This window comes from Mauremys mutica, chromosome 6 (genome assembly GCF_020497125.1).
Source record: "Mauremys mutica isolate MM-2020 ecotype Southern chromosome 6, ASM2049712v1, whole genome shotgun sequence".
Taxonomy (NCBI): Eukaryota; Metazoa; Chordata; order Testudines; family Geoemydidae; genus Mauremys; species Mauremys mutica.
In genome coordinates this window covers 58266442-58276271 of record NC_059077.1, presented here as the reverse complement: position 1 = coordinate 58276271, position 9830 = coordinate 58266442, and positions in this window count along the sequence as shown.

Sequence of the window (9830 nt, the reverse complement as noted above, 5' to 3'; positions counted from 1 at the left end):
ATAATAAAAATGTTTAGTACAGAAACTCCCCAACATAATGACCTCCCAAGATAGCAACAATGTGAGATAACAACCTTGGAAAATACTGCATTTTAAAAATCTTGGCCTACTGGGAAACATATTTATATAAGTTTCCATTCCCAGTCACAAATCCAGCATTCTGGAGCAAAGTGACTAAAATATAGTCCAACAAACAAATGTTTATTTAACATGCCCCTCACTTTTCCCTCCACCACTCCACTCCCGGGTGTTGTCCTTGGTCAGTGGAGACTCAGAGTTCAGAGGTGCTTTCACGTGAGTACACCTTCCAGGTGGGGGACAAAAAGGCACAGTTTGCTCTGGCCACGGCTGTTCATTGTGCCACCGTTCACTCCACCGCTCTGTTGCCAATGGCCCTGCACAGTCACCTTCTGCTGTCACCTACCACTGTGACCGCTGCGAGTTGGTCTCTTGAGGTTCCACCAGCTCTCAGTGATTTCAGCTGAGCTCTCAGTGCGGGAACCTCGCTGCTAGTGCAGTCTGGGCTGTCTCTTACACAAAAACACTGTACCCACAGGAACACTGTCCCCATAACAGGACTAAGCACTTAGACCTGATTGTCAGTGATTTTAACTGCAGTGGTCACTTAACAGAACAAAAGACTATCTATTGGAGCCTAATCAGCTCTGTCTTTAAACAGTGGAGAGGGACAGGTCCCCACCCTCTCTCTTGATGCCTTCAAATCATCACAGGCTAAGCACAGTTCTACTGCCCTTTACTCATACAATAAGAACAACATTTCATCCCTTTTCCCCCCACATTCAAGTGGTTTGTAATCCAACCCCAGCCAAAATCTATCACTTGGACAACACAGCTGTTTGCTGGATACCTAGGTAGATTAGGTGTGAATGTAAATATAATCTGGCCCTGAAGCCTTAGCCCCCAGCTCATCACTAGCTGTCAGGAAGAGCTCATTTAGGCCATGGCTACACTTACAAATTTGCAGCGCTGCAGCAGGGTGTGAAAACACACCCTCTCCAGCGCTGCAAATTGCGGCGCTGCAAAGCGCCAGTGTGGTCAAAGCGCTGTACGTTATTCCCCACAGGGAGGTGGAGTACGGACAGCGGCAGCGCTGCCGTGGCAGCGCTTTGAAGTGCAAGTGTAGCCATAGCCTTAGACTTTGCTTACAAATCAGCATTTGAAATTATTAGGTTGGCCAACATCACCGAAATGAATGCACTGACATCATAAAAAACAGCTGTATAAGGAAGCAAGGAAGCTAGTCTATGTTCATACTTTTCAAATCTATTATACTTTTTCAGATACACATATTTTATCATACACTATATAAGCTTTTAAAGTGTGTATTAATGTTTCAGATTTCCAAACAGTCACTAAATTGGTATGTAACTAGCTCACAAAACTAGGGGGGGTGTTGGGAAAATTCAGGGGGGGTGTACACCCCCCCTGGGGAGGGTGTAGGGAAATCACTGAGCACGGCCCAGCAGAGATCCCACAGCGGCTCCCTCCGCCCGAGTCCCCGGTAGAAGGCGAAGCAGACCTGGGCTCCTGGGCCGCGCCCATGGGTCACGGAGCGGCCTGGCCCGGGCGGGGAGGGCGGCCGGGAAGCGAGCCAGGCTGCCCCGGGGATCTAGCGGTGTGCAGCATGTGGGCTTGGCAGCTCCAGGCCGGGGTGCGCTTAGCTGTTGCGGCCACCATAGAGTCGGGGCTGTGCCACCTGGCAGCAGCGGCGAGGAAGGGGGCATAACATACAGATTATGGAGCATGCAAAGTTTGGTTTAAGATCGGGTGGCATAAGGAACACATAATTTGCAATATCCCTGGTTGGAGGTAAAAGGTTGATGGGTCAAAGTACAGACATTGAGATATGAGGGTATGAAGTTCCTCCGCCGCTGCACACCCCCCCCTCCAATATTTCATCTTTGTCATCAGGTCACCCTAGCACTGCCCTTGCCTGCGAGTACCACCCCCGAAGCTTCCATTGGCCACAGGTTTCCATTCCCGGCCAATGGGAGCTGTTGGGGGCTGGTGGTGCCTGCAGGTGATGGCAGCTCATGGAGCCCTCCCCCCCCGCCCCCCCGGGGCCACAGGGACATGGTGCCAGCTGCTTCCAGGAGCGGCACAGGGCCAGGGCAAGCAGAAGCCTGCCTTAGCCCCACTATGCCACGGGGCTGGCAATCCCACGAGCCAGATTGAAAGCCCTGACGGGCCAGATCCGGCCCGTGGGCTGTAATTTGCCTTCCCCTGGGCTATGCACTCCTGGATCAATGACAGATACAATACCTCATGACCATTCAAGGCTAGAGAGAGGGGTCTGATTCTCCATGGCCTTCCACTTCTGTAACCATTTCAACCTGTGCACATAAGGTGTAAATCATTACTTGTCATCTGCAAGCCTGGCTTCACAGACAGAATGGGCTGGAAGGAAGTACTAATACACATGTTAAAAACTCATTAAATCATTTTTTCTATAAACTATGCTTACTGAACACATGATGATATCATGTGGCATATAGGTTTTATTGGCACTTGGCCTGGATGACCTGAGTAACTTACACATTACTCACAAAATGGCAAAGCAAAGCAACCATCACTTTATGCTGATAACATTTTTATACCCACACTTCAGCATCACAGATTCTCTAGACACAAGTGTGCTCTCAGTTATAGCTCTCTAGAAACTTTGCCTCTCTGGAGAAATTTTAATTATTAAGGCCCCAATTCTTCACTGAAGCCCATAGGACTATCCAAGAACCAAAAGTTAATCATATCACGTGCATCAGTCTTTGCAGGTTTGGGGCTTAAATCAGGTTAAAGCAGCACTCCCCACTTTATTCACTAGTCACAGCAACATCCCCCCTTTATTCGCTAGTCACAGCAACATCTCCCCTTTATTCACTAGTCACAGCAACATCCCCCCTTTATTCGCTAGTTACAGCATTTCTTTCTAATGAAGTAGATGTTACACAGAGTAACATCCCAAAAGTTCCACATTGTGGTTACAAAACTTCTTCCCCCCCCCCGAACTCCCTAGAACTGAAGCTATGTAGGAAAAGAAACACAGGAATGGAATTCATTACAGCAAATCTAAGAATTCTTCTTCGAGTGATTGCTCCTATGCATTCCATGTAGGTGTGCGCGCCGCGCGTGCACGGCTTCTCCGGAACATTTTTACCCTAGCAACTCCGGCGGGCCGGCTGGGCGCCCCCTGGAGTGGCGCCGGTATGGCGCTGGATATATACCCCAGCCGGCCCGTCAGCTCCTCAGTTCCTTCTTCCCGCCCGTGACGGCCAGTAGGAACAGTGGAGTGCTCCCTTACCTCCACAGCCCTAGCGTTCTCCATAGTTATAGTGTACATAGTTGTTAGTAGTTAGTTAAGTTAATTGTTCTAGTTGTATATATAGTTGTATAGTGTAGTTTCGTAGGGAATTAGAGGGGTTAGCCCTCTTCTTCCGCTCCCGGTGCAGGCTTATGCCCGGGGCACCGGGATTCAAGCCCTGCGCGGCTTGCCAGCGGCCCATGCCGGTGAGTGACCCGCACGACTCCTGCCTCCGCTGCCTCGGGGAGTCGCACAGGACTGACAAGTGCCCGATCTGCGTGGCCTTCAAACACCGAACGAGGAAGGAGCGGGACTCTCGCCTGAAGCAGCTGCTGATGGAGGCTTCGCTCCAGCCTCCGGCGCCAACTCCACCGGCGCCGAAGCCTTCCTCGGCGAGCAGCGCACCGGCAGCACCGAGCCGCTCCGGTGCCGCGGAGGGTCCTCGGCACCCGGCACCGAAGTCCCGGCACCGCTCCCTCTCCCCAGGAAGGAAGCATAAGGCGCCGAAGACGGCCTCTGCAAAGCAGTAACAGAAGCCGTTAGCCCAGCCGCCGCCGACAAAAACGGTTCAGGCTGAGGCAGTGCACAGGCAGTGCACCGTGCCGTCGACTCCGGCGCCGCAAGGGCCGTCGAGTCCGGCACCTCCCAGCTCCCCGGTACCCACCGAGGAGGAGCTGCGGATCCCGTCCACGCCTGAGGCGTTTGCGACGGCGAGGGAGCTGATTGAGCTCACGGAAGCTCAGAGCCTCCGGCCCCCGGCACCGCCGGTGAGGGCGCCTAAGTCAATAGGCAAACCGCTGATGATGCGGCCTCCTTCCCCGGCTGAGCGAGACGGTCGGCGCTCCAGGATTCGGTCTCGATCCCGGTCCCACTCTCGGAGGCGGTCGCCGCCGCACCGGTCCCGGTCCGGAAGGCGGTCTACATCACAACGACGCTCCCCGTCTCGGCACCGGTCGCAGTCCCGGCACCGCTCTCAATCGCGGGGCCGGTCGCACTCCCGGCGACGGTCCCGGTCACCGAGTCGCCAGCACCGCAGCAGATCCGGTTCCAAGTATCGCTCTCGGCACCGTGACTCCCGGAGCCGCTCGCGACACTGCCGCTCGCGCTCGAGATCAAGCTCCAGGCATCGCCGGTCGAGCTCCCGGCACCGTCGGTCGAGCTCCTGGCGCCGTCGGTCGAACTCCCGGTACCGCGCCTCGCGCAGGTCCCGCTCTCCGCTGACGTCTCACGACCGGCACCGCCCTTCGGCACCGGCGAGACACGTGACGCAGGCGTCGGCCGTCCGCTCGGGGACCGCCACAGCCCCTCCCTGGCCTTCGCGGGAACCCTCCATTGCTTCCGCTGAGAGAAGTGTGGTGGACTTCAGGGCGGAGTCTCTTCCACGGGACCATGGACCCCAGCAGTGGGGATTTTGGGTACCCTGGGCACAACATGAGCAAGGGCCCCCCCTTCCACCGAGACAGGCGAGTGCGGCGCGTTCCGTGCCGGAGGCCACTATCAGCAGGCCCCCTCCGTCTCCAACGGGACAGACCACCTCCCCTCGAGGCCCGCCTTTGGGGCAGGAGACACTGGTGGCTGATCGCCCGGGGACAGAGCAAATGCCTGAGGAGGTGCTACCAGGCCAATCCTCGTCCTCCTCCCCTGACGAGGCGGTGGCGGGGGCTTCACCATCCGAACCCCCGCCTATTGACCTGAAAGCGCATCAGGACCTTCTCCGACGGGTAGCTAAGGCCATTAACCTGCCCATTGAGGAGGTCCAAGAGGTCGATGACCCAGTTACCGATGTCGTGGGAGCGGAGGCCCCCGTGAGAGTAGCACTGCCATTTATCCGCACAATCCAGTGGAATAATGCTACCATCTGGCAGTCGCCCTCCTCCGTTCCCCCCACGGCGCGAGGGGTGGAGAGAAAATATTCCGTTCCGCCCAAGGGGTACGAATACTTGTATGTGCACCCAGCCCCGGACTCTCTGGTTGTCCAGTCCGTGAACGACCGGGAAAGGCACGGGCAGCCGGCCACCGCGCCAAAGTCCAAGGAGTCGCGGCGCATGGACCTCTTGGGGCGAAAAATCTATTCAGCGGGAGGCCTTCAGCTCCGCATTGCAAACCAAATGGCCCTCCTTTCCCGGTACACTTTCAACATCTTGGGGTGCCTGGGTAAATTTGCAGAGCTGACCCCGCAGGACTCTCGCCGGGAATTCTCGGCGCTCCTGGACGAGGGCAAGACAGCCTCCCGGACCTTGATTCGAGCGGCCGTGGACTCCGCGGACTCGGGAGCCAGGACCATGGCTTCCGGGATAACAATGCAGCGTATTGCGTGGCTGCAATCCTCCACCTTGCCGCCGGAGGTACAATACACCCTCCAGGACCTCCCCTTTGAGACTCAGGGTCTCTTCTCTGAAAAGACGGACACGAGAATCCAGACCCTGAAGGATGGGAGGGTTGCTATTCGGACTTTGGGAATGCACACCCCGGCTACCCAAAGACGATCGTTCCGGCAACAGCCCTACCGGCCCTTCACCCAGGCCAGGTCCCGGCCATTTAACAATCGCCGAGCGGCCCCTTTCCGCCGTAGACCATCGGGGGGTCGGCGTAACCAGGCCCAGAGCTCCTCCAAGGCTCCTCAAGGCCCAAAACCGGCCTTTTGATGGGACGCCCGAGGACGGCCCATCACTCTTCCCCCCGGATCCATCCCTATTGTTTTCAAGTCACCTTTCCCGATTCCTCCAGGCGTGGCGTTCCATAACATCCGACAGCTGGGTCCTCAACACCGTCCAGCACGGCTACCGCCTGCAGTTTGTTTCGCCCCCTCCCTCCCACCCACCTTCCCCGTCCCTCTTCAGGGACCCCTCTCACGAGCAAGTCCTCTTACAGGAGGTCGAGACTCTGTTGAGCGTGGGTGCTATCGAGGAGGTGCCTCGCAGCAGGCGGGGCAGGGGATTCTATTCCAGATACTTTCTCATCCCCAAGGCGAAAGGAGGCCTTCGTCCCATCTTAGACCTCCGAGAGCTCAACAGACACCTGTGCAAGCTCAAGTTTCGTATGGTGACCTTGGGGACCATTATTCCTTCCTTGGATCCGGGAGACTGGTTTGCCGCCCTCGACATGAAGGATGCATACTTTCATGTGGCAATTTACCCCCCCCACAGACGCTACCTGCGCTTCGTGGTCAACGAAGCTCACTACCAGTTTGCGGTACTACCCTTCGGCCTCTCCACCGCACCGAGAGTGTTCACCAAGTGTATGGCGGTCGTGGCCGCAGCCCTCCGCCGTCGTCGAATTCATGTGTACCCATATTTCGACGACTGGCTGATTCGCGGTCGCTCCCAAGAGCTGGTAGCGGCTCAGGTGACCGAGATTCTACATCTGTTCCGGTCTCTGGGCCTACTTATCAATGCCGAGAAGTCCAGCTTAATTCCAGCTCAAAGGGTGGAGTTTATAGGAGCGATCCTCGACTCCAATTTGGCCAGAGCCTGCCTCCCTCGTCCTCGGCACGAGACGATGGCCTCGCTCATACGGACACTGCAGGCCTTCCCTACGACAACGGTGCGAGCCTGCCTGCGCCTGCTGGGTCACATGGCAGCGTGCACGTTTGTGACCGCGCACGCAAGGCTACGACTTCGCCCGTTCCAAATGTGGCTGGCGTCGGTGTACCGCCCCCATCGCGACCCCATAGACATGGTGGTGACGGTGGCACAGCCCACTCTCCAGACGCTCACCTGGTGGCTGGATCCGGGGATTGTCTGCGCAGGGGTCCCATTCCGCCCTCCTCGCCCGTCTGTCACCCTGACCACAGACGCCTCGGCGCTCGGATGGGGTGCTCACATAGGAGACCTACACACCCAGGGTCTCTGGTCAGCCCAGGAGCTCTCCCTCCACATCAACGTCCGGGAGCTGAGAGCGATCCGTTTGGCGTGTCTCGCCTTTCTGGCCCACCTCCAGGACAGCTGTGTAGCGGTGTACACAGACAACACCACAGCAATGTTCTATGTGAACAAACAGGGCGGAGCCCGGTCCTCCCCGCTTTGCAACGAAGCGATGCTCCTCTGGGATCTTTGCGTGACCCACTCGATTCGCCTAGAAGCGTTTTTTCTGCCAGGGGTGCAGAACACGTTGGCCGACCATCTGAGCAGGTCCTTCGCCTCCCACGAGTGGTCCCTTCGCCCAGATGTGGCTTACACAATCTTCCAGAGGTGGGGGTTTCCCCAGATAGACCTGTTTGCCTCCCGGGCCAACAGGAAATGCCACAGGTTCTGCTCCTACCAGGGTCAAGCTCCGGGCTCCCTCTCAGACGCGTTCCTCCTGGCGTGGACGGATCCACTCCTCTACGCGTTCCCCCCATTTCCGCTCGTACACAGGGTGTTACTCAAGCTTCGGAGGGACAGGGCCCGCGTAATACTCGTCGCTCCGGCCTGGCCGAGACAGCACTGGTACACCCTGCTGCTCGAGCTGTCGGTTCGGGATCCCATTCCCCTCCCGTTGTGGCCGGACCTCATCACTCAGGACCTCGGCAGGCTTTGTCACCCGAACCTGCAGTCGCTGCATCTTACAGCTTGGTTCCTGAGTGGTTGACCGACGCAGAAAGAGGTTGTTCGCTGCCGGTACAACAAGTGCTGCTCGAAAGCAGGAAGCCTTCGACGCGCTCTACCTACCTCGCAAAGTGGAAACGCTTCGCACTCTGGTGCGACCATCGACGTCTTAACCCATTCTTGGCCCCCATCCAGACCATCCTCGACTACCTCTGGTACCTGAAAGGTCAAGGTCTCGCGATCTCTTCCCTAAAGGTGCACCTGGCGGCTCTGTCAGCCTTTCGGCCCGCCATAGCAGGTCGGTCTCTCTTCTCTAACCCAATGGTTGCCCGCTTCCTTAAAGGGCTAGACCGTCTATACCCGCCGGTACATCCTCCTGCCCCGACCTGGGACCTGAACCTGGTTCTCGCTCAGCTGATGAGACCACCCTTCGAGCCCATGGCCACGTGCTCTCTGCTTCATCTCACCTGGAAGACGGCCTTCCTCGTGGCCATTACATCCGCCAGACGAGTCTCGGAACTCCGCGCCCTGACGGCAGGTCCCCCGTATACTGTCTTCCATGGGGACAAGGTGCAACTTCGACCGCACCCGGCCTTCCTCCCCAAGGTGGTGTCGGCCTTCCATCTCAACCAAGAGATCTTCCTCCCGGTCTTCTTTCCGAAGCCGCACGCCTCACCTCGTGACCAGCAGCTCCACACCCTGGACGTCCGCAGGGCCCTCGCCTTTTACATCGACCGGACGAAGCCCTTCCAGCGTTCGACCCAGCTCTTTGTGGCGATCGCCGACCGCATGAAAGGCGAGCCGGTCTCCTCGCAGCGGATTTCATCCTGGGTGACGTCATGCATACGAACATGCTACGAGCTTGCTCGCGTCCCCCCGTGCCGACTCACCGCACACTCGACGAGGGCGCACGCCTCGTCGGCCGCCTTCCTGGCCCATGTCCCCATCCAGGACATCTGTAGAGCGGCCACCTGGTCTTCAGTACACACCTTCGCTTCCCACTACACGTTGGTGCAGCAGTCTCGAGACGATGCAGCCTTCGGCTCCGCGGTATTACACTCCGCCACGTCTCACTCCGACCCCACCGCCTAGGTAAGGCTTGGGAATCACCTACATGCAATGCATAGGAGCAATCACTCGAAGAAGAAAAGACGGTTACTCACCGTAGTAACTGGTGTTCTTCGAGATGTGTTGCTCCTATCCATTCCAGACCCGCCCTCCTTCCCCACTGTCGGAGTAGCCGGCAAGAAGGAACTGAGGAGCGGACGGGCCGGCTGGGGTATATATCCAGCGCCATACCGGCACCACTCCAGGGGGCGCCCAGCCGGCCCGCCGGAGTTGCTAGGGTAAAAATGTTCCGGAGAAGCCGTGCACGCGCGGCGCGCACACCTAACTGGAATGGATAGGAGCAACACATCTCGAAGAACACCAGTTACTACGGTGAGTAACCGTCTTTTACTGGAACTAAAAAAGCATAGCATTGTAACAGGGTTTTTTTGCTGTCAAATGAAAAAGGGCAAGAGAGAACGTAAACTTTAAGGAGTGTTCTTATTTCCACATTGTTCTTATCTAACGCTCTGAATGGGCCGTTATTAAGTTACCTCATGATGCTGCCCATGAAAAGAATATTTTCTGTTATTAAATTATAGAATCTAGAGATGGGCAAGATCTGATTAAGACATCTAGTCCAATGCTCTGCCAATGCAGACTTGTTCCCCACTGCACAGGTCTGCGGCCCTGTCAAGTCTGCTTTGTTCAGTTCTGTCTGCTTCTCCCCTGTGGAGTCTGAGGTGGGGAGGATTCTACTTCTGGAGCTCCCTAGAGATGTGGGCAGTGGCAGCTATCCCTTCCATTGCATGGTGCCACCTGCTCTTCCCACGGATGGGAAGCTCCTACCGCCTCTGGGCTCTTTGGGGATGGGGAATAAGGCCAGCATAACCTCTTCTGCATCTTCTGACCATGCAGGCCCAGCTGGTCTCCCCAGA